Genomic DNA, 23,702 nt, shown 5'->3' with positions numbered 1-23,702 from the left:
TTTTAGTTTTTTTTTAGTTTTTCAAGACAAGGTTTCTCTGTGTAGCTTTGCACCTTTCCTGGAACTCACTTGGTAGCCCAGGCTGACCTCGAATTCATAGAGATCCTCCTGTCTCTGCCTCCCGAGTGCTGTGATTAAAGGCGTGCGCCACCACCGCCCGGTTATTTTTTGCTTAATTTTCAAAAAACTTCATTATGTATGGAGGGTAGACTAAAACAGTATAGATTGAATCTGAAGCCATCTATGGTTGTAATTATCCACTCTGTAGGTATTAGAATCTATAACAAGGGAATATTTGTGGAATATTACATATTACATCACATTGCATATATAACATCATTCAGTCTTCATTTCATGACTAAATTGTTTAAGTGTTTAGAAGATGACGCCGTTGTGGAAAAAAATTAACTTTACTCAGAAGGCTAAATATTAAATATTACATGAGACCATTGTTCATCTAGGTATATTTCTAAGACTTTAAAGTAGGAACTAAAAGAGATATTTTTTATGACAAAGTTCAAAGTAGCCTTATTTACAAAGCTCAGAATAAGTGGAAAATTTGAGGATAAAGAAAATAAGCATAAAATAATGATAAATACAGATAATTCAATATTATTCAGTCCTAGAAAATGAAGAAATTTAGATGCCATTTCATAGCATCAATAAACTTAGATATTTTTTGAAGTTGAATATTTTTATTAGTGTGTAACAATTTTACAGAATGTGGATTATAGCTTTGTGAGTAATTTTTTGATTACTACATGTAGTAGTACATACTCCTATTATCCTGAATTAACTTTTTCTTCCTTCCCACTGTTTGAATTTCTTTCCTCCTATCTGATCTTTTTTAAATGCTTATGGTATCTTCTTCCTTGCCCTGTGGATTCAATAAATGTGGATTAACATTTGATTCTTTCTGAATCTGGCTAACCTCACTTATTTCACTTTTTGTCACATTGCTAACAGTGTTCCACTGGGAAGGGAGGCACTCACTGTATTACTGGCATAGAATAGACATGAAACCTGAAAGGCCTCAGCAAACATGAAGATATTTTCTGGCGGTGTGCCATCTTCTTCATTTCTAAACTTACCATAAACCAGCGGAATGAAAGTGTAAATGGAGATGCACATATAGTTGAATGGAAAATGTAGAAATAAACTCACATAAATATGGGTTCTGATTCTTGACAATGGTGCCAACACCATTCAGCGAGGAAGGAATGATTGCTCAAAAAACATTGTAGGAGAAACCTTCATTTCTACAAATTAAAGAATGAAGTTAAAACTTTGCCTCACAGCATATACAAGTTATCTTTCAATGAATTAAAGACTTTAAAGAAGAAAATTTTAACATCCATAGAAGAAAGTATGAAAGGAAAAATAATTTTGAGTTTCATCTATTTTCTTGAAATTGACAAGATTTTATTCTTTGTAGCTGACTAATCCTACTGTATATCCATTCCACATTTGCCTATTTATCTTTTTTAGCTTTTTATTGATTCTTTGTGAATTTTATATCATCAATCCCACTCGTCTCCCTGTCCCTCAACATCTGCCCTCTGCCCTTGCAGCCTCCCCCCCAAAAAAACAAAAAACAACCCCCAAAAAACAAAATATAAAAATAATAAAAAATAAAAATGAAGAAAAAAGTCTTTCTGTGGTCATGCAGTCTACCCTTTGCCCAAACAGCTTTGCTTGCAAATGTTCATTGCAGTGAGTCACTGGTCTGGCTCAAGGCCTTTGGCTTCTGTTGCACTATCAATACTGGATCTTCACCAGGACTCCCCTCAGATAACCTGTTGATACCCTGTGTCATGGAGATCCTGAAACTTTGGTTCCACAGGACCAGCCCCTTCACATGTTCCAGCAGTTTTTAGATGGGGTAGATGTTGGGATGTGCCAACTCAAAGCCCTGGATCCAGCCGGGGTGGTAGTTGAGTTGGTCAGCCCAACCACTCTCTATAGCTGGAGAGTTTCTCTCCGGGTCTGCCAAGCCTGGCAATCCTGCAGCCCACTTATAAAATAAACACACAGATGCTTATATTATTTAAACTGTTTGGCCTAATGGCTCAGGCTTCTTGCTATCTAGTTCTTCAATCTTAAATTAACCCATTTCTATTAATCTATATCTTGCCACGTGGTTCATGGCTTACTTTACATCCTGTTCCTTACCACAGCTGCTGGCAGTGTCTCTCTGCCTCAGCCTCCCACTTCCCAGACTTCTCCTCTCTCTTTGTCCCACCTATACCTCCTGCCTGGCTACTGGCCAATCAGCGTTTTATTTATCAATCAATCATCCACAGCAACTCTTCTGTGCCTCTGCTCTCCTGTGTCTGCACCAACAGGGCCAGCTCTCCCACTTTGCCCAGGTGAGGCGTGGACCAGCTCTCCCAGGCTCACACACTCAGGCCTAGGGCCTGCTCACCTGCACCCATGCCACCAGGGCCAGTTCTATTGTGCTGCCCAGGTGAGGTGGTGCGGGGTTTGTTCTCCCCAGTGCTGTAGCTGGTAAGGGGTGGGGTATGTGTGTGTGTCTATTTATTTTTGATGAACAATTCTTCAAAACTTTGTTCTTGTGCATAGTGTCAAATAAACATCAGTATCTCTATTGCAGGCAGACTTTAATTCATTTGAACATATATTGAGAGGTTACAGATCTGGGTTTTATGGTAGCTCTAATTTAGTTTCATGATAATTTTCTATGCTTATTTCCTTAGTGCCTGAGCTAATTTACAACCTTATCAAGGGATTCTTTTCCCTGCATCCTGTTCATTTGTTATTTTTTACTGAAAATATCAAGTATAAAGAATGTAGATAAAAATGTATTGAAAAATTTTATATGACCATCATTGAAATTCTAAAATCATTTATATTCTTTAAAAAATTAAATTAAAACCCCTGTGTACTTATTTTACACATGGCAACAAATATACATATCAAATAATATTATGATAGAGTTATTTGGTATAGTTTGAAATAGGATTAGAAAAAAATCATGTTTTCAATGGGTCAATATGTCAAATACATTCAGGACTAATCATGTCCAATTTCTATTGCACTGATGGTCAACAGAATTTAAAAAAAATTTGAGACTAGTACAGTAACTGCTTTACATGCTGGGTTCTTGTGGAATGTAAAAATGATTCTTGCTACTTCAATGCACAGATGTGTGGAATTCACATATCTACCATGAAAATAACATCCTATGATAGAGTTTAAACTGAAAAAAAAAAAACTTTATATTCTCTTTCCTGAGTCATGTGTCCTGCCTACATCCTCTTCTATCTCATCACATAATATTACCTTACTTTGTTTTCTTTCTAAATTTTTAGACTTTACTCATACTTACACCAGATTATAAATGTACAAGAATATATTATAGGCTAGGGTCCGCATATGGGGGAGAACATCCAGTTCCCCTGTCCTTTGGGTTTGGTCATCTTGCTTCATGTTATATGTTCCAGGTTCATCTATTTCCTGGCACATTTCATCTTTCTTTTACAGCTGAATAATATTCTATTGTTCATATGTACATAATCTCATTATCTATCCATGTGTTGGTGGATAGCATTTCCTTGCTATCATGAGTAGAGCAATAATAAATATGGATGGGCAAACATTCTATTTTTTATTATCCATCCATTTCAATTATTTTTCAACTCATTTTTGTATAAACTCTACTCTGCTAGAATATATATATATATATATATATATATATATATATGTGTGTGTGTGTGTGTATACATATATATATATATATATAATCTTAGTTGTATTTTTTGATAGATTAGTATTCCATATTACCCACAATACAATACAATCAAGGCACACAATATTTCTAATATTATCCAAAAGTTCTGTATTCTTTCTGAGACAATTACTGTTGACTAGCGGCTGCCTACTCTTTGAATTACTACTTACCTTAGATTAATATTTTTTTCATAAGAGAGTATAGGAATCTTCTTACATTTTGTTTAACAATTGTACCAAATTTACATTCTGTAGAACAGTGCAAATGAGTTTCTCTATTTTTATTTAGTTTATGGTTTGGGGAGGCTAAAGGGCGTGATGGTGACATGACTCAGCTCTGATTAGGACCACATTCCTGATGGTTCAGCATGGGAGAATTATATGCAGAGATTCCACCACCAGATAAGAAATAAAAGAACAGCTGTGGACCAATGATGTAATTTTGTCTTAGAGTTCACTACCAAAAATTCCACCCTACCACAGGATTCCACATTCACAATTACCTCTTTCTTCTCTTTCTTAAATCCCTAAGTAGACCCAGAAATCAGAGTTTTGTTCTTCCCTTGAAAAAAATAGGAATGGTGAAATGTCGGATACGTTCCTTAGTTTTACTGAATTGTTCCACCATACATACACAGAGAAATACATCATACTGCCTTGTATGTAGCTATTTGTCAACTAAAATATGTATTTCAAAATGATTTAATAGCTGAGTAGGATGGAGCTTCTTTGTGGTTTGATGTTTAGGAAATATCATTAAGGACTTTGACTAATGAGTTTTACTTGAAAACATATAATAATGCCTAGAATAATGCCCATTTATATGACACAATTATTTCTATGTAAGGAATTGAACATTTCCCAGCATAAACTATGTCTCTCTGTCCTGACCTTGACCTAGCTGTCCCACTGTGTTCTGAATATGTTCTGAAAAAAATATGAAAGAAAAATACTGGAATGAGATCCAAATCCAACCAATTTATGGTCATAGTACCACACCACCAGCTATAAAGAGTAGGGATTGATTTTTTTTAATTGGTGCAAGGTTTGTGTCTCTGGTTCTGTAACAGGCAAGGAGAATAGTGCAGCATCTTTCTTTCCACAAGGCAACATCTAATTATCTTTGAAGTTCAGGAAACTTAAAAAACAAAAACAACTTATCTTGGTTAACGTTAGAACCAGAAGTCCTACCACAATCCAGTACTTATAAATCATTTCTTAAATATTCTCCATGTTGGGAAACCATTCTTCTGTATTTGTTAAATGGAGACCCTAAGTTTGAACATTTTAGTGGTACGTTCGCCATTGGATATGAGATGTTAATGGAATAAGATAACAAAGGAGTTAAGTAATCAGATATCAGAACAGATAAGCAAAGCTAACAGGTGACATGTACTATATCAACTCTCAGGTAGGGCAGAAGAAAGGTTAGTTGTGGAATACTGTAAAATACTGTATAGTATATTCTGGTTCTAAGTCCAATCAAGTTATGGCCTGCACAATTGAAGAAACTGGGAAAATTCTGAATATCTGAGTGTCCTTATCAATATAGAACAAAGTTAGTAATGGGAGAGGGTAGTAGCAATCACTATTTAGTCCCTTCTAATTCCATTAAAAAATTAAAAATTCTCAAATTAAATGTTAAAAATGGGTAACAGGTTGTGTTGTGGATACTTTATCCAATAAATTTTATTGAAGTTTTGATAGAATAGGCTATAATTTCAAACTTCATTCTAATTACCACTTACTCGATAGAACTGGCTTTAGGTCCCTTCCATGTATCAGAGTATGTGACTTTTAGAGTCTCCACTGAGCAGCCAGGTGTAATTTCAGTAGGTGTCTTCATATGTTACTTACTCTTTTCCCCTTTGCAACTTTTAATATTCTTTTTTTTTGTTCTGTGTGTTTAGTGTTTTGATTCTTATGTGGCAAAGGGATTTTTTTCTGGTCCAGTCTATCTGGTGTTTTGTGTGCTTTTTGTACCTCGACAGTCACCTCATCCTTTAGGATAGGGAGATTTTCTTCTATGATTTTGTTGAAAACATTTTCTGGGCCTCTGACCCAAGATTCCTTTTCTTCTTCTATTTCTATTATTTTTAGGTTTATTTTTTTCATAGTGTTCCAGATATCCTAGTTGCTTTGTGTCAGTAATTTTTTAGATTTGAATTTTTCTTTGATTTATGTATCTGTTTCTTCAATGCCCATTGTGCACATGACTAGTCAAATAGAAGCCCGAGACCCTACTGAGTTTTTTTCTGTGGACATTCAGCATTTTTCATTACTTACTGTGGAGGATGTTCTTGATGCCCTTGTATATTATATGGTTCCTACAATGATTTCCTTGTATGTTATGTGTGCTTCCAAGAACTCCTAACAGTGTATGTATCTAAAATACCTATCAAGCATCCAAGGCCAAACGATCTCCTGAACTAAGGTAACACCCTTGTGGAAACAATGCCTGTCTCTATGTCAGGCGGATAGCTTTATTTCTTGTGCAGTTTTAGCTGAGACCCTCCTTTCTTATACAGCCTTACTAACATTATATACTCCTAACATTTTTACCCAAACACTTCTAGGAATGTAGTTTGAGCATATAAATTCCTTTTTCTGATATATTAACCAATCATTAGCTCTCCATTGATGTTCTCAATTGAACTCCTCCTTTACTACTTCCCTTTTGGGTTGTAAAAGAAAGCCTGATGGTCACTGCCTGGGGAAAACTCTTATTTGCCTTTATGACCCTGCAAGAATTCAAGCCTGGTGACCTTACTCTGCCAGAAGATTGCTATTGCTTGTGTTTATAACCGCATACCTGAGAGATGAGGGAATGGAGAGGTATAAGGAAAATTGGAGGAAGATTTGAGAGAGAGAACTTGGGGAAAAGATGGAGGAGAGAAAAGAGAATGGAAGAACTAAATGGGTAAGTACTGGAGAGGAAAGAACTAGATGGGGAAGAACTAATTTGAAGGGCTAGAAGACAGTACTAGAGGAACAAGATGGAAGATGAAGAAGACCCAGATGGGCATGAATAAGATGAGAAAGGAGATGGGAGAAGAGCTAAGATGGAAAGGAATTAGATGGGTGATAACATATATATGGCAGAACTAAGATGAGAGAATTAGGTTAGAACTTAGAGGGGACAGCAGATAAATATAGAGAGAAATCAGGCAAGAAAGGAGCCAAGCATGACAGCAGAATAGAAGCTGTGTAGAAAGAGAACTGACTCAGAAGAATAAAGTGTGTGGACTAAGGAGTTTCATGTATGTAGATTCACTTCCTATCATCAAAGATTAATTGTCAGCTGGTTGTAGATTCTTTCTTGACCCTGGGAAGGGACTGTCGAGGGGCTGAACCCCCATAGTTCACATTAAATTTCTGCCACAATGATACTGCTTGTACATATGATAATGAAGAATAGATTGTATGAGCCATTAGAGCAAAATTGCAGTCAATGTGATAAGACATATTCTATACTTAAAATGCTTCTGTGTAGTGTGTGTTTGTATACATGTGTGTGAAACATAATTTTTCCAACTGCATTATTAGATCAATAGTTCTTTGGTAAATTGTGGTTATTGGTGTAAATTTAATTCACACATATTCATTCATTTTTAATCTAGAGCTAAAAAAGAGTGATGACATCGTAACCGTTTATGTGTTCAAATACAACTCATTTAAACTGTCACTTTCAAAACTTTATTTCCCAGAAAGTGATTTTATTTGGAACCTTCCCAGTTTAGTGTTTAATGTCAAATGTTACTAATGAGTCTTCTGTCTTGTAGACATATAACCAAGCTCCCAAGTTGTCCTTCTAATAGTCATTCTTTATTTCCAGCTGAGTATTTATTATCAAAATGCTTTAGTCCATTTATAACCAGAAGATGAATGGAACCCAATATAATTTCTTACAAGTATATTATGGATGGATCCAAGTGTAGCTGTTAGAAGAAAACAGTCTACCCTATGAGAACTCATTTTTTATTCTCTGTGGTATGGGAACTTTTATCATAAATAGTACTTGAAATTTCACATCATGAATCAAAATTTTGGTCTTCACAGAAGCAAATCAAGGATTATTGTTTAAATGTACTGAAAATTAGTACAACTTGTCCTGTTTATCACATGTTGAAATAAGCCTCACAACAAGACTATGTTTATAATATCTAGTTTAAATACTTTAGTGTTTCTGCAAAAAATCCTGTTGATGAATTATGTGACTTGACACTCTTTTCTTTCAGATTTTACTTTGCTTTGTGTTATTGAAAATCAATGTTATGTTGTAGAGAAGCTCTTCTGGTTACATATCTTCAGGGTTCTAAATGTCTTTTGTCTTTATGTCTTTCTCAGGATGTGAGAGATTTTCTGCTATTTCTTCATAGAATAAATTTTCTATAGCCACAGCCTGTTATTCTTATCCCTCAGATAGAGTGATGGGCTAGACATATAATCATGTTTGTGTGTGTGTGTGTGTGTGTGTGTGTGTGTGTGTGTGTGATACATACATGCCTATAGAAGCCAGAGGACAATCTGTGTGTCATTCATTAAGCACCATCCACCTTTCTTTGTTCATCTCTCACTGACCTGGAACATGCAAATTAGGCCAGGCTGATTGGCCAGCCAACTCCAGGCATCTTCCTGTCTCTGCCTCTATAGTATTGAAATTACATTCTGGTGCCTGCATCCAGCTTTTTCCCCCTCACAGTCATTGACAACAACATTATAGCGATGTGCCACCTGCCTTAACTCTTAGATATAACATGGATCCTAATTGGTCTCAATAAAAATCCAGAGCCAGATATTGGGGTAAATGCTGAAAGATCAGAGAGATAAAGGAACAAGCCACAGCTACCTCTCACCTCACCAACTCCTCAGCTGAAAGGGGCTGAGCTTCTGTCTCCCCCCACCTTCTATTCCTCTCTCTACCCTTTCACATCACTTCCTGTCTCTACCTCCATAGTGCTGGGATTAAAGATGTGACATCCCAAGTGCTGGGATTAAAGGTATGTGCTACCACCACCCGGCTCTGCTTCTCTTTTAGACTGGATCAATCTTGTGTTGCCCAGGGTGACCTTGAACTCACAAAGATCCTTCTGCCTCTGCCTCCTGAATGCTGGAATTAAAGGCGTGTGCCACTAGCCACTACTGTCTGGCCTCAATGGCTATCTAGTGGCTTAGTTCTGTATTCTGATCTTCAGGCAATCTTTATTTGTTAGATACCAAACAAAGTATCACCACACTTAGGTGAAGGATGCCAGTGAAAATATAAAAATGTACATCTTGTTACTCAGTATGGAACTGTAGTTACATGCTTCACAGTGGCCATGTCACAGGACACAGCAAAGTCTAAACTGTGGTCCAGGAGTCTTCCTCTGAACTCCAGTTGTTTTCATTCTTTCCAAAGCCTTTCCAGATGTAGCCTGCAAATGTTGGCTAGTAGGCAGGTAGTTGAAGCATCTGCATTTAAAAAATATTGTTCATGCCAAATGGCAAATTGTAGGAGTTCATGCCATAAATAGACTTATTCCCTTTGCTCACACCCTTCTTTCATTTCCTGTTCCTTCTTTCTTATGGGGTACTTGAGATTGTGTTGTTCAAAATAAAAGCCACACATCCTCCTATAAACATCCTAGTTATGAAAAGGTCATGCAATATATGATCAGTTCCCATTATACCATTGACTAGGGTGTTTTGTCTGAAGTAACTTGGAAGAAAAAGTGCAAAGAAGATGGAAAGTCTAAGCACAAATAGGTTCCAGGAAGAATTCCAGCTAATGACCTTCAGGTTAGAGAGGTCAGTAACTTCCATCATCCCAGAGAGTATGCAGAAGAGGGTTCTGAGCACAGGGTCTAGGAGAGATGTGAAGAGGGTACTGAATTTGCCAATCATGCTCAAGCCTGGCATGAATGCTACACCACACTATTAGTCAGCAGTTGCCAACCTTTGTAATCCCCCAAATTCCAATACTGGGAATGGAGTAGGTAGAATTATTTCCAGTACCAAAAATGCTGCAGAAAATACAGGGAAGATCATTCATGAAAATACTCCTGTTTATTGCATGGACAGGATGTGGTTGGGTGCAGGAAAACCTGGCACAAGCATAGTAGTCATCCGTGGAAACAATGGTACTAGCTGCACTGTCACTGAGAATATCTATGAAAGTTGACAAAGCTGAGAATATCTATGACGGTTGACAAAGCTGGGAAACCTGGACCAAATTGCACATTGCACAACCTGCAGGAAACTCAACAGGCTGAGTCTCCTTTCCAAGTGAATCTGGTCTAAACATCTTCCAGGCACCTCAGCTGGTTTCTGATTCTTCCAGGCTGCTGGTTTGTGTCAGAATCTTTTTGCAGTTTTTCTCCTCTGAGAGTCTTTTTTTTTTTGTAGCTCAGCTTTTCACAGTCTTCTTGGCAGCTCTGTTCCTCTAGTCTCAGAAAGACTCTCAGTTTTCATTGCTTACACTATCATGGAGGAGCCTAGTGAATCTAGTCAGTTTCAGGGACTTCCTGATACTACCTTTAGTTGTTTACCTTTCTGCTTTAAGATCTTCCCTAGAAGGTTGGAATGTTTTAATCTTGGAGGAAATTGTTACACCACAAATAGTCAAGGGCCTGATGTACTTCTACAGATACCCAGGCAGGACAAAGATGTAGATGGCTACTTCTTTTACTGAGGACATGATGATAATCCCCTGGATCTGTCAGATGTGGAGATGCCTTATATCTATGTGTAATAGCTCTGGGGTTCCATTGGTAACTGAAATGTTTCTGGTATTAGATTTCCATTTATCCAAGGACAGGATGGATCAAACAGGGCCCCAACATACAAAAGCACTGGCCTGAAACTAGGGGTAACCTGATTCCAAGTGTCCATAGCCTTGTAGTGATTTCCATACAAAAGAAAATGGTCATGATGAACTGGCTGTTGTCACACTGGTCATATCCCACACACATGATATCAGCCAGTAGAGAAGGCACCACAATTGTGCTGTTGAATATATTAGGAAGTACTGCAAGCCCAGAAATATGCACAAGTACTGGGAAGGAACATCTATAGTTAAATCATATCTGACTTTTGGGGCTCTAGACTCCAAATTCTGTCCAGGGTCTCTACAAAAGAGCACTTCTGTGTGTTGCTATACTTCATTGTGCTGATTGCCTTGAACTCAGTGACTTCATTGTCCTGCTCACCACTGGATGAGTCCTCACCATCACTATAGATGTCAAGCAATCTACACAGCCATTGATCTGGAGTGGCTGCAGTGAAGGCTTGTTCAAGTCAGGAGCTAAAGACCAGAGGCAGCACTTTTAGTACCTGGAACAACTGATTCTTGGACAGAGATTAGTTTCATAAGTGTTGCCTCTTACCACTCAATTATGGCACCAGAATATAGGATGATGTGCTGTCCTGCAAGCTACTGAATCAGGAAAGCTGGTGGTGTAACTCAGTCTGAATCTGAGGGCCTGGAAACTTGCACCTCTGTTGTCTAAAAGCAGCAGATGAGGGGTATCCCAACTCCAGAAGGCAGAGCCTGCATCCAGCTGTTTAATTTGGGTTCTTGGAATTAAAATTAAGATCTATTGCTTGCAAGCCAAGCATTTTTACCAACTGAGCAACTTCACCAGTCTATGTAGTCTTTTAGTAATGTCTTGGAAATCTTTTATGTTCTCTTATTTATTTTGATCTATCTATCTATCTATCTATCTATCTATCTATCTATCTATCTATCATCTATCTATCTGTCTCATCTATCTATCATTTATCTATTATCTATTGATCTAATCACAACTATATATACATACATACATACATACACAGATGGAGGGAGGGAGGGAGAGAGAGAGAGAGAGAGAGAGAGAGAGAGAGAGAGAGAGAGAGAGAGAGGAGAGGTGTTAAAGTAATTTTTTGAAGACTTACCTCCAATAGCTAATATTTATTGTTCCATTGTTGATACTTCAAACTGAGACTTTTTATTGCACTGATGAATTCATTATTTCTAAAATTTCTATTGGTTGTTTTTCAACATCTCTCCTTCATAAATTCATCATTCCTATTCTGTGTAGTCTTCTTTAATTCACTAATATGATATTTATATTTGGATTTCATCTGGACTTAAAAATATTTTTTATGGCTGAGTAGTGGTGGTGCACACCTTTAATCCAAGCACTCAGAAGAATGAGGCAGGCAGATCTTTGTGAGTTCAAGTCCAGGCTGGCCTATAGTGCAAGTTTCAGGGCAGCCAGCACTGTTACACAACACAGAGAAACCCTGTCTCAAAAAACAAACAAAATTTCTTATGACATCTTCATCTAGCATTTTATCAACTTCAGTATCTTTGGAATATGTTACTATACAGTTATGAGTTTTAGAGAGTTTCATATAACCTTGTTTTTCACATTTATATGTTGTAGTAATTTGCTTATCTGTTGGTATGAGTATCTCTTCCAGGTTGTCTGATGGCCTTCTTAGTAATCAACTCTCGACATTCCTCTTAGGATTATCCATAATTTAGGTTTATGTGTAATATTAAGTTTACTTCCCAATTGTACTTCATAAAATTAACTTTCTGTAGTTCCTTTGTGATTGTTGAATTTGGACATATACATATAATATCCAAGTCCAAGGTGCCCACTGGCTCTTAAGTCTTACAAGAGGTAGGACCTTCTGGTAATATAGGTAGGCATGGTATAGACAGCAGAGCATGTGGGTGCATCTTTTGTGCTTCTTATACTATAGAAGTACAAGCTCTGTGAGTTAATAAGGCTTCACACAGGTACTGTTTGTCTCCGTTACTTTAAAACCATTTAAACAGCTGAACATGGTAGCCTATACCTTTAATCCCAGCCCTAGGTAGGCAGAGGCAGAAGGAGATTTTTGAGTTTGAGGTCTATATAGAGAGCTCCAGAACATCCAGGTAAACCTAGAGAGACCCTGTCTCACCAACCAACCAACCAACCAACCAACCAACCAACCTAGAAAGCAAGCAAGCAAGCAAGCAAGCAAGCAAGCAAGCAAGCAAGCAGCCAACCAACCAACCAACCAACCAACCAACCAACCAACCAACCAACCAACACACCAACCAACCAACAGAAAATCTATTTACACTTTTTGCTCCAATTTGTTAAGTTTCTGTTTGTTCACTGATGTAGTCCATCATGTTCCAAAGGGAGACGTGGGAGTATAGAGCATAGATCCCTTCAGTAGGACTCACATTAGCAATGTGTAATCTGACAGGGTGTGAATTTGACAGGTGCAGAGAATATAGGTGTAATGTCAACAATAGTTATGTTATCCTTGTCTGCTCTCCCCATGATGGCATCTGCCTAGGGGTGGAAACTGAGACAACTTTTCACTGCCACCATTTTATGATGGGTCATTGATTGGTACCCAATCTATTCTTAAGGTGAATTATTTACCAAAGTTTGAATGAGATTGGTTCATGGTTGGAGCTTCTGTACTTTCCTTCCTGCTAGCCTAGAGTGTTGCTAAGCAACAGAGTATCCACTCATGGGGTGCAAAGTTGTGGGACTAATGCCTAGAGCTACAAAACAAGCAAACCCAAAGGTAAAAAACAAAACAAAACAACAAAAAAAACCCAACAAAAAACAGTAAAAGAAAAGGAACATCCAGATTCCAGTCCTAGTATTTGTTTGGAAGGTGTACAAGCAAGATATCAGTGCTATGCTAGGGCGCTCCCTGGAGCTCTCTTCTTGTACAAATCTCTAAGTGGGTGTACTTCCTTATTCTCACTCTAGTGGTGTTTTTATGCCATGGGTGCTGGACCACCCTGTTTCTCTTGCTTTTCTGTTATCCAGAATCTTGAGGTTCCACTTTTCTGCTGTTGAATTTCATTTCTCATTTAGGACTGCCCACTTGTGTGTATAGCTGAATGCCTGTTGTTTGATTCAAGTTCAGGGAGGAATGCCTTTATGCTACCATCTGACTAAATGAATTAAAAAATTATGATTGTACATTTTAATGGAATGAATATTTTCAATGTGTGAGGAAAAAATATTGTTTAGATTTTTTGGACCAGTTGGTGGAATTCAAAGAGAAACAATGGAGGCGGTGACCTTGGCTTCTGTGGTATTTTTAAGCCTTTGTGGCTTTGTTTCCTGTATCAGCTTATGGGGGTGAAAGTAGGACTCATTGCCACATGTTGAGGAGCTTAGTCACCATCAATCTGAGGATATGTCACATAAGCCGGGATCTGGGACAAAAGCTATAACTTCTACTTTCCCCTAATTTATAAAATACCATTAAAAATTTATGATTATAACTAAAGAGCTGTGTTCCCACCCTCTCATAACACTAAATGGCACCCGAGCACACACAGTAAAGAGCAGTCATGAACAACTAGGGCTTTGTGAGGTCATGTGGGTCATGTTAAGAAAAGACACGTTGCTGCATACTGCAAACCTGGGGGAAATCTGGAACAAATATCCTCCTCCATTTGCTTGTATCACAGGACCTGGACTTCTCAGTTTCCATTCTAGTTTCTGCTCCTTTTAAATTTCCATTCACCAACTCAACCATAGGATGTCTCAGGTATCATTTCATTAATGTCCATACTAACCTACTCATTTTTCACACCAATTTCAGGGCATCTAAGCTGGGAATTATTTTCCAACAAAATCTAAACACGTGTCATTGGTACAGCTCTAGGCTTAGCGGCACAACTGTCTTACACTCTTAGGTGGATACCTGGAAAGTCAAATGTAATGTGTTTAAAATTCAACTCATTGTCTTCCTGGGAAAAATCTGTTCCATTCTCATTTCCTCAGCCAGCTCCTTCAGTTGTTGGCCTTACTAAATTTGAGGAGTTAACATGGAGTTCATTTCTTTTTTCTTACTATGTATGTGATATATCAGAAAGCCATGTTGATTCTATTCTTGAAAAATTGTGGTGATATTTTATTTGTGCTGAAATGTGGTGATATTTTATTTGTATGTTAATAAATAAAGTTTGCCTGGAGATCAGAGGTCATAAGCAGCCATAAACAGAAGTCAGGCAGTGGTGGCACACGCCTTTAATCTGATCACATGGCAAGCAGAGTCTCTGTGTGTTCAAGGACACAGCCAAGCAGGGTGACACATGCCTTTAGTCCCAGTACCAACCATAGAGACCTGGAGGTCTGTATAGACAGGCAGTGAGGAGGATGTAAGGTGGCTGGGTTAAGAGCCAATGAGAACGCAGAACAGCAAGGCAATAAAGGTGCAGGTTAGACAGGTAGAGGTTCACTTGGGAGGCTACGGCAGCAGCGTGGTGAGCTAAGTTTAGTTCATGGCTATTCTCTATTTCCCTCATCTCTACAGCTATCACCCCTGTATTTGGCTCTGTGTTTCTTATTTAATAAGACTGTTTAGAAATTCATCTACAAAAAAAGTCATTTTACTCAAACTGTTAGTCATCTTCCCTGCTGGTGTTCTGATCCAAGCCTGTGCCATTTTACATATGAATTGTGAGAAGCCCAAGAGAACTTTATTAATTATGAGAAATCTGAGAGAACTTATTTTCCCCCACACCTTCAGCATCTTAATAAACACAGCCAATGGCCCTTTATTAACATACCTGTCATGTAGCAACTGTAGCTGAGGAGTCATGATTATTTGGCTTTTTTTACTGTGTAAATATGAGAATGCACAAGCAATCATTGAGAAAATCTAAGGAAGAATCAGAACCCCTGAGGTAGTAAAGGGATTCCCCAAACCAGAAGGGCAGGGTTGAGATTAGCTTGATGTTACCAAGCAGTGTAAGTGGAAGAGCCAGACCCTGTAGGAACTTCTGATTCTAATTCAACTTCTGATTCTAAATGTAGTCCTCTCCTTTCTCACCCTGGCAGCACGTGGAAGAAAGAAGCATGACTATGAATGAGACGTGATGCATGTTCCTACATGAGAGAAATTACTCCTGACATCACAGTGTCTCACCTCGACAGATGCTCTTCAGTTGTTACTACTTGATTCTCTGCTCATTGAAGCTCTTCAGTTTCATACAACATTGTAATTGGTAGAACAAAATTATTTGGTCTGGAGTTTGTAGCTTTTGGTAATGACCCTTAAGATTGGCTTCTCTAGGACATGTGGGCCATCCAAATGAACTTTCACACTGAAACATATGTATACACACACACACACACACACACACACACACACACGAACACACGCACACACGCACACACGCACACACGCACACACGCACACACGCACACACACGTGCACGCGCGCACACACACATGCACACGCGCACGTGCGCGCGCAGTCTGCAGACAATCAAAAGTAAAGTATGATAACATTAACAAAGAGTTTCATGAGTTCAGTAAGTGGAAGGGGCTAAAATTTTCATCAACAGATGAAGGTGTAAATATAATGTGACATACATGTAAACAAATGCAATGGAATGAACTACAGGCTCTTTCAGTCACAATGATAGATCTCTGTTTCTGTGCGGCAGATACTAGGCACCAATGAAATATAGCGGATACTCTTTTATTCAAGATACATTTTTATGTGGATAGATATTTTGCCTACATGGTGTGTCTATCCACACGTGCATTTAGTGCCCATGGAGGCCAGAAAAGGGCATCAGATACTCTGGAGTTACATAACTCTGTGGACTACCAAATGGTTGCTGAATTCAGACCTTGATCCTCTGGAAAGGGAGCTGATTCTTTTAACAGCAGAACACTCTCTTCAGCCCTAGTTATATTTCATAGTAAACATCTTTTTTTTTCAGCCTCCATCTTGACAGATATTAATTCTAGGTTGGAAAGCATATGAAAAAGTTATTAATCAACATAACTTTCTTTCAAGAATGAAGTTTTATAAATTTTAGCCTTACCTTGTATAGAATGCACATTGTATGGTCAGATTACACTAAAAATGATCACATAGTCTAGTCTCATATGTACTGCTTTAGTGAAAACCCATATATTGTAGATTTAAAAGAATAAAAATATAGAATAGTATCTCATCAATACTTTACATTTACTCTCCCACTCTGAAACTCATAGTAATTTGATTATTTTCAGTTTAGTTATTTTATGAATGTTGAATAAGGCTATAAACTCTAAAATATTGATCTGCATTTAACATCTTATTTAATGAAGTGATGGCTCAGTGGTTAAGAGTGGTTGCTGTGAGGTCATGGGACCAGAAGTGTTGATCAACAATCTTATAACAAGCTAGGTTACCCATGACTGCTGGTAACTACAGCCCCAAGTGATGAGACACTCTCTTCCGGCACACCCAGTACATGTACACAAATATTTCAAAACTGCCTAACAAATGAGTGCTATAGTAATGTTTAAGTCCTTTTGCTTGTTGTCAAACCATATCCAGTAGCTGCCAATTGTTTATATAACACTAATCACTATTCTGTGTTGTCCCTTTTATGCATTTCAGGATTACACTCATGATGATGACAATGGAAAAATACAGGAAAAATTTCAAAAAAGACTAACCTCTTCAATTTTTATTGTTGACTAAATGTAATTGTTGAGTATCAAAATGTTTTAAATGTTCAACTGTGGCTTCTGTGTTCGTTTAATATGTTTATATGGTGAGTTGCAGTTCCTAGTTTCCAATGATGCGTGGTCAAGTGAAGGCTTCATAATGATCGAAGGACAATGAGTGTCTGAAGTATTATAATTATTCAGACACTCTCTTCTTCACAAATATAACATATGTGATAATAAGAGAAAATTAAAGAAAACAAATATTTTATCAGTATATAGTACTTTGTTTAAAATTCTTCCTTCATATGAAAATAGGTGGTTTCCTTTCTTCCATGTGAGATACTGCTTTAACTTCATGGCCTCCTCCTTTCTGTCAGCTGTCCATTAGACATGCAATAGTAGTATTTAAACAGTAGGTATATAACAGTATTGTTAAACTATTAGACAGACAGTAGCACTTGTTAATCATTATCTAGGGAGTAGAAAGGATTAAACATTAGCCAGTATGTAGGAATGATTAACCACCAGAATGGGAGTGCTCCTTGTTAGCCATTAGACAGGAAGTTGATATATACTGCTTTAACTTCATGGCCTCCTCCTTTCTGTCAGCTGTCCATTAGACATGCAATAGTAGTATTTAAACAGTAGGTATATAACAGTATTGTTAAACTATTAGACAGACAGTAGCACTTGTTAATCATTATCTAGGGAGTAGAAAGGATTAAACATTAGCCAGTATGTAGGAATGATTAACCACCAGAATGGGAGTGCTCCTTGTTAGCCATTAGACAGGAAGTTGATATATAATGTTTACTACCTTCCCCTTTAGGGCACCAGAAGATTCAGGACATACTTAGGCAGAGGAGTGGCAGGCCATGAGTTCCAAACAGCAGTTTGTCAAACTAAATGATGGCCACGTCATTCCTGCTCTGGGTTTTGGCACCTATAAACCCCAAGAGGTAAGACTACATGATTCTCAGTTATTTCCAAGCTAGAGATATTCCATGTACAAGAAGGCAGACAGTTAGGCTTGTCCTGCATCAGGGTTTGACTGAGTCCCATGACTGCTGGTAACTAATTATTACTTATTTGTTTAATTATTTTTATTTATTATTGTTTATTAATTTTTATTTATTTATTATTTATTATTAATTATTTTTATTTATTATTGTTTATTAATTTTGTTAAATAGAGGTTACAGCAGCAGCTACAATTGGTGGCTGTGGGTAGGAGACCAAGCTAGTTCCCTAGATAGGCTGAGTCAGGATTCTGGCAGAACAGGGTCTTTCTCCATGCTTGAACTTCCCTGGGAGAAAGTTCCCTGCTCCTGGTGATCCAGCAGAGAGGCATGCTTAATGGAGAACAAAGGAAAGGCCTAACTCTGAAAACATTTTCTTTGAGGATGGATGTTAGTGTTGTCTATGATGGAGCTATAAGGTACATGCCTTAGTGGCATCGGATCATTTACTGTAACTCAGTCAGGAACTTCAGGGATAGGAAGAACGATTTATTTTTTATCTTCTCTGGTTATTGTTGTAGGCTTGGGAGCCTGGGCTTGGCAGGATGTGACTATGTCTTTTCTCTTGGATTTGCTTTTCTAGCCCAGACCTGCCTGTGGGTTTACTGTTCATATTTGAAGCCTCTAAGAGTGAACTTGGTATGAATCTCCAGGCTCTGAGCTCCAGACTTAAAGGGACATATTCTTGACCTAACAATTCTGAGCACAATGCTTTTCCTATGTCTATGTTTCTCAGTTTGATAGAAGAGAAGAACTTCACCAGATTGCCAATCAGCTTTCTTGGTTTCAGTGTGAGAGAGGACTTCTATATTCATGTCTACAATCCATGACACCGTTTTTTCCTTTCAAGGAGGAAAGATGCAGGGAAATCCGTATGGTAGCTCAGGGTGTCTCCCTGTTGATTAATGCATGAAACAATATTTGAGGAATATTTCACTTTTATTTTGGGGTAGTCTTCAGCATCGCAGAGTGAATACTGCACCAGAGCTGAGTAAGCTCTCCCATGTACAAATTCTCAACTGTGGGAAACTCACTAGAGTTTGTAATGCATCATTATGATAAGGGGAAGGAGGACCTACTAAAATGAGTGTGAATTATTGGTCTTCATTAATGCATGTTGAGTTTAGAGCAAGGTTGCTGTGGGAAAATTTGTTCCATTCAGCCAATGGCTTTGGGATACAAGCCCTAGGGTATGGCTTTGTCTGTATGTGACCCCTTAAGACCTGTGCTTTCTTGGTTGTTTTGGAGGCCGGTAGGTTGTTTCCCCAAATCCCTAGGCAGAATGAAGGACAACAACAGCTGAATAAGCAGTGGTGTTTACTTTGTTCTGTATTTGTGAGTGTATTATCACCATTCTATATCTTAATAAATTCTTGAGATACTTTCACAGATTCCTGTGGGTTCACATAATACCTGGTGGTCCCCAGAAGTGAAAGCATCAAAGAATACTGCTTCTTAACCTGGAGCAAATTTCTTACTTTGTAAACCTTTCGAGACTTTAATTCTGTGACAAGGGAACACTCCCCTTAACTTCAAATTTGTACATTTCCTTCCTATTAGATTTATGCATGTATAATAGGGAAATCTGGAGAAATATATAGGATTTGTTTCTTTTGCAAAGTGGCACAAAAACCAGGATCAGGTCAAGGCCACTGCTAAAGCCTCAGTGTTGGTAACTCACAGAGTGGCTTTATTCATAAATAAGTCAGGGATGGTATCCAGAGAAGGTGGTACAAGCCAGAATTTCAGCCACTGTGTTTTTTTATGGAAAGATAAATGTGGAAATTATTAAAGTAATGAAAAATGGCTGTCAGATTTCCTTTTTAATTCCTTTGATTATGTTTATGATTACATGAGTTTGTGCCCAGGTGTGTGGATGGTAGGGGTCAAAGTCTCCCTCTACTGCTCTTACTTTATTTTTTATGAGGTAGGGTCTGCCACTGAGTCTGGAACTCCCAGATTCAGCTAGACTGGAGTCCAGTGAACTCCAGGGATCGCCCTGACTTTGCATCCCCAAGCACTGGGATTACATGTGTATACTATTATGCCATACTCTGACTTTACATGAGGGCTGGGGGTCTGAACTAAGATTCTGAGAGTTGTTAGCTAACACTTTATTGATTGAGACATCTCCCCAGCCACAATCTTAAATCTTTTAATAAAAGAACTGTCATATCATTATCCAAATCACACAGTCAAGGCAGTAATTTTAGATTTAATTCCAGTCGTATCTATTTTAAACAAATGATCTTAGGCTGAAAGGGCTGACACTGTAAATGAATAATCTCCAATATGATGTAGGTAATTTATTTTTTAATGAGGATATATTCCTAGGGTCAATTTTCTCTTCCTGTTAGTATTTAGGTCTGTCAGGTAAAGAGAATGAATATACAGAAAGACTGACCCAGGACACTGTTCTCTGCCCAAGTCCCTAATATTAACCTGGCCTTGCTTAGTGTCTGTGATCTTTGCTTTCTTATCCCTTTGTGACAATGTCTTAGATGGGGTCAAGGAGGACACTGTTCTCCTTGTAGTTGTCATTTATCCCAAGCAGACTTTTTTGTGTTTATTTTGCTTAGTAACCCTTCTACATAAACTGAGTGTGACTTCCAAGCAAACAGTTGAACCCAAGGTGAGCTTGGCATTCATCAGTGCCAATAAGTATCCAGGACTGCATGGGTATAAAGAAGTTCTTAGACGAGAAAGTCTTGCTATTAATAAGGAAAAACCCAGGGAAAGCAGATTTTGACTCATTGTCTGAAATGTGGGACAAAATATAAGCAACCATTGAGTCTGTGGAGATACTTCATTTTCTGTGAAATCTACAATGTTTCTGGAGAATTCATTGTGTTTTGTAGAGTAGAAAGTAGAAATTCAAGGCTCTTGCCTAACAAATGGTCTGAGGATGACTTTGAAAGACAAAGTTCTTTCTAGTCTAGTAAACTCCTATCTATGTTTACTCTGACTTAGCTCTCAGAATATGCATCTTTAAATACCTCTTTTTTTTTTTTTTTTTTTTTTTTGAGACAGGGTTTCTCTGTGTAGCTTGGTAGCCCAGGCTCGCCTCGAACTCACAGAGATCCACCTGGCTATGCCTCCCAAGTGTAAACACCTCTTTTGGTTGTTCCTCTAGGTTCCCAAGAGTAAGTCAGTGGAAGCTGCAAACCTAGCTATAGGTGTTGGGTTACGCCATATTGATACTGCTTTTGTGTATCAAATAGAAGAGGAGGTAGGACAGGCCATTCAAAGCAAGATTAAAGCTGGCGTTGTAAAGAGAGAAGACATGTTCATCACTACAAAGGTATTGTTTTTATAGTATGCAAATTATTGCAATATAATATAAGGAAGTGAAAATTTTATTACTTGATCAGAAGTTGGAAAAAGGAGTCAGTTGCAAAAATGGTGAGTGAAAGTAATGATAGATTATAATGTCTATGAAAAATATTTCAGTTATTGGATGTTATTAATAGTATGTGTTTTATTTCTTAAGTAATTTCCTTTCATTGTTCGATAAATGATGTGCCAATAACAAATAATATATGATTGAGTTCACATTGTTAAGTGAGAGTAAAGTAAATTCTGTTGTAAAGGGAATGATTATTTCCTTCAAGTACTGAAAATATTTCAGTATTAGGATAAATAAGTATGCATATTTGGTCAATCTATTAATTGATCACAACTTTTGTTTTTCAACTTCTGTAGCTTTGGTGCACTTGCTTTCGGCCAGAGCTGGTCCAGCCTAGTTTGGAAAAATCACTGAAAAGACTTCAACTGGACTATGTTGATCTTTACCTTATGCATTTCCCAGTGCCGATGGTGGTAGGTGATTTGTATTGTCAAATGTACATATTTTTGCATGGGGGCATGGAAATAATTTTTATGGATGGTTGAGACAAGTTTCCATTATAATTTCATATAAAGTTAGTTTATGTTATTAAACTTCTTAGTAGGTCCCACAGAGAGTTTACTGGATTATGAAATGAGGTGTCCAAGAAATTGTCAGAATCTCAGAGTAGAAGTGACTTCCAGAAAATCTTGTATGTACACATCTTTCATATTTATTTGTATTACTAGGTGTTTGCTTGGGTCTTGCCCCTATTTTCTCTCTTATTGGTAATAGAGGCCCAAGAAAGTATCAACTTCAAGGTCATTGACACTTTATGGCTTCCCTGCATCTTTTGTATCATAATCAATCTTGCACTCAGTCCTGATTGGCTATCCTTGGCTCTCATGCCTGCCCTTGGGCCCACATGTATTCATACTTATTATTTATACTGGGACTAGATTCATATAAATTCTTGGTGGAGGTCAAGGTCATGCATTGACTGGGCTTCCCTGTGAATAGGAAACATTTTCTTTTTTTTCCAAAAGAAAGAGTAGATAAAAGAACACAGGTCAATTAGCAGGTCTCATTTTGTTGTTTGAAAATATTATTTAGGTGCAAGAATTATATATATTTGTGTGTGTTTAATTAACAACAATTAAAGAAAGAGAGGGCATAAATTTGAGAGACAGCAAAGGCATACATGGGAGGTTTTGGAGGGAGGAAAGGGAAGGAGAAAAATGTTGTACTTACAATTTTAAAAATAAAATTATTATAAGAAAGAAAATATTTAATTACTTATATAATTAACATAAGAAAATACAGCAAAACTGAACTGCTAAAGGTAATTTGTACAACTCTACATGTGTATCACTTTGCAAACACAGTGCATAGGATGATGGATCACTACTTTATGGCTGTTTATTGTCTTATTTCATGATAGTCTTTAAAAATTTTTAAAAATATTTGTTTAATATGTATGGGTGTTGGCTTGTGTGTATGTCTGTGCACTATTGTCATTGGAGGCCCGAAGAGGGCATTGCCCATGTAATGTATTTACAAATAGATGTGACCCATACTGTAGGTGCTGTGAATTGAACCCAGGTCCGCTGAAAGAGAAGCCAGTGCTTAATCACTGAGCTATATCTCCAGCTCCTCTAAGACATTTTTAAAAGCCTTACTATAGGCGACACAAAGGTTTTTGTGAGATTTATTTAACAAACATTTCTCTTCCAGCCAGGGGATGATGATTTTCCAAAAGATGACCAAGGGAAAGTACTACTGGACACAGTGGATTTCTGTGTCACGTGGGAGGTGAGTGCCTTTCAAAAAGACAATAGAGCAAGCAGAAGGAGGAAGAGCCAGCTCATTTTCCATTCAGTATAGAAATTCATTTACATGCATACATAGTTGCTGGAGTAGAAGGGGAGAAATGCACTACTAAAATGTAAGGGATGGAAAATGAAGAAGTACTCAGAATAATAAGGAATATGTGTTATTTTGCCACCTTATCTAATAGCATCCTCAATTTTCTAGTGATGTCATAGAAATATATCTTTGCCTGGCATCTTATTCTTAATATCACCATTCTTGACTTCTTCATATTTAAGTCCAGTGATCACCTGGGCAATACACCCCTCCCTACCTTTTTTTA

The 23,702-nt window shown here is 37.7% G+C and overlaps 2 pseudogenes; one reads left to right on the top strand and one right to left on the bottom strand.

Moving 5' to 3' along the window:
* The window catches only part of LOC114707847, a 74,621-nt pseudogene that overhangs the window by 44,811 nt on the left and 6,108 nt on the right, over positions 1-23,702 (top strand).
* LOC114707839 lies at positions 10,320-15,354 on the bottom strand (annotated as a pseudogene).

This window comes from Peromyscus leucopus, chromosome 5, assembly GCF_004664715.2.
Source record: "Peromyscus leucopus breed LL Stock chromosome 5, UCI_PerLeu_2.1, whole genome shotgun sequence".
NCBI classification, from domain to species: Eukaryota; Metazoa; Chordata; class Mammalia; order Rodentia; family Cricetidae; genus Peromyscus; species Peromyscus leucopus.
Note: the sequence above shows the minus strand (reverse complement) of the source record. Positions and strands in the feature narration are given on the sequence as shown.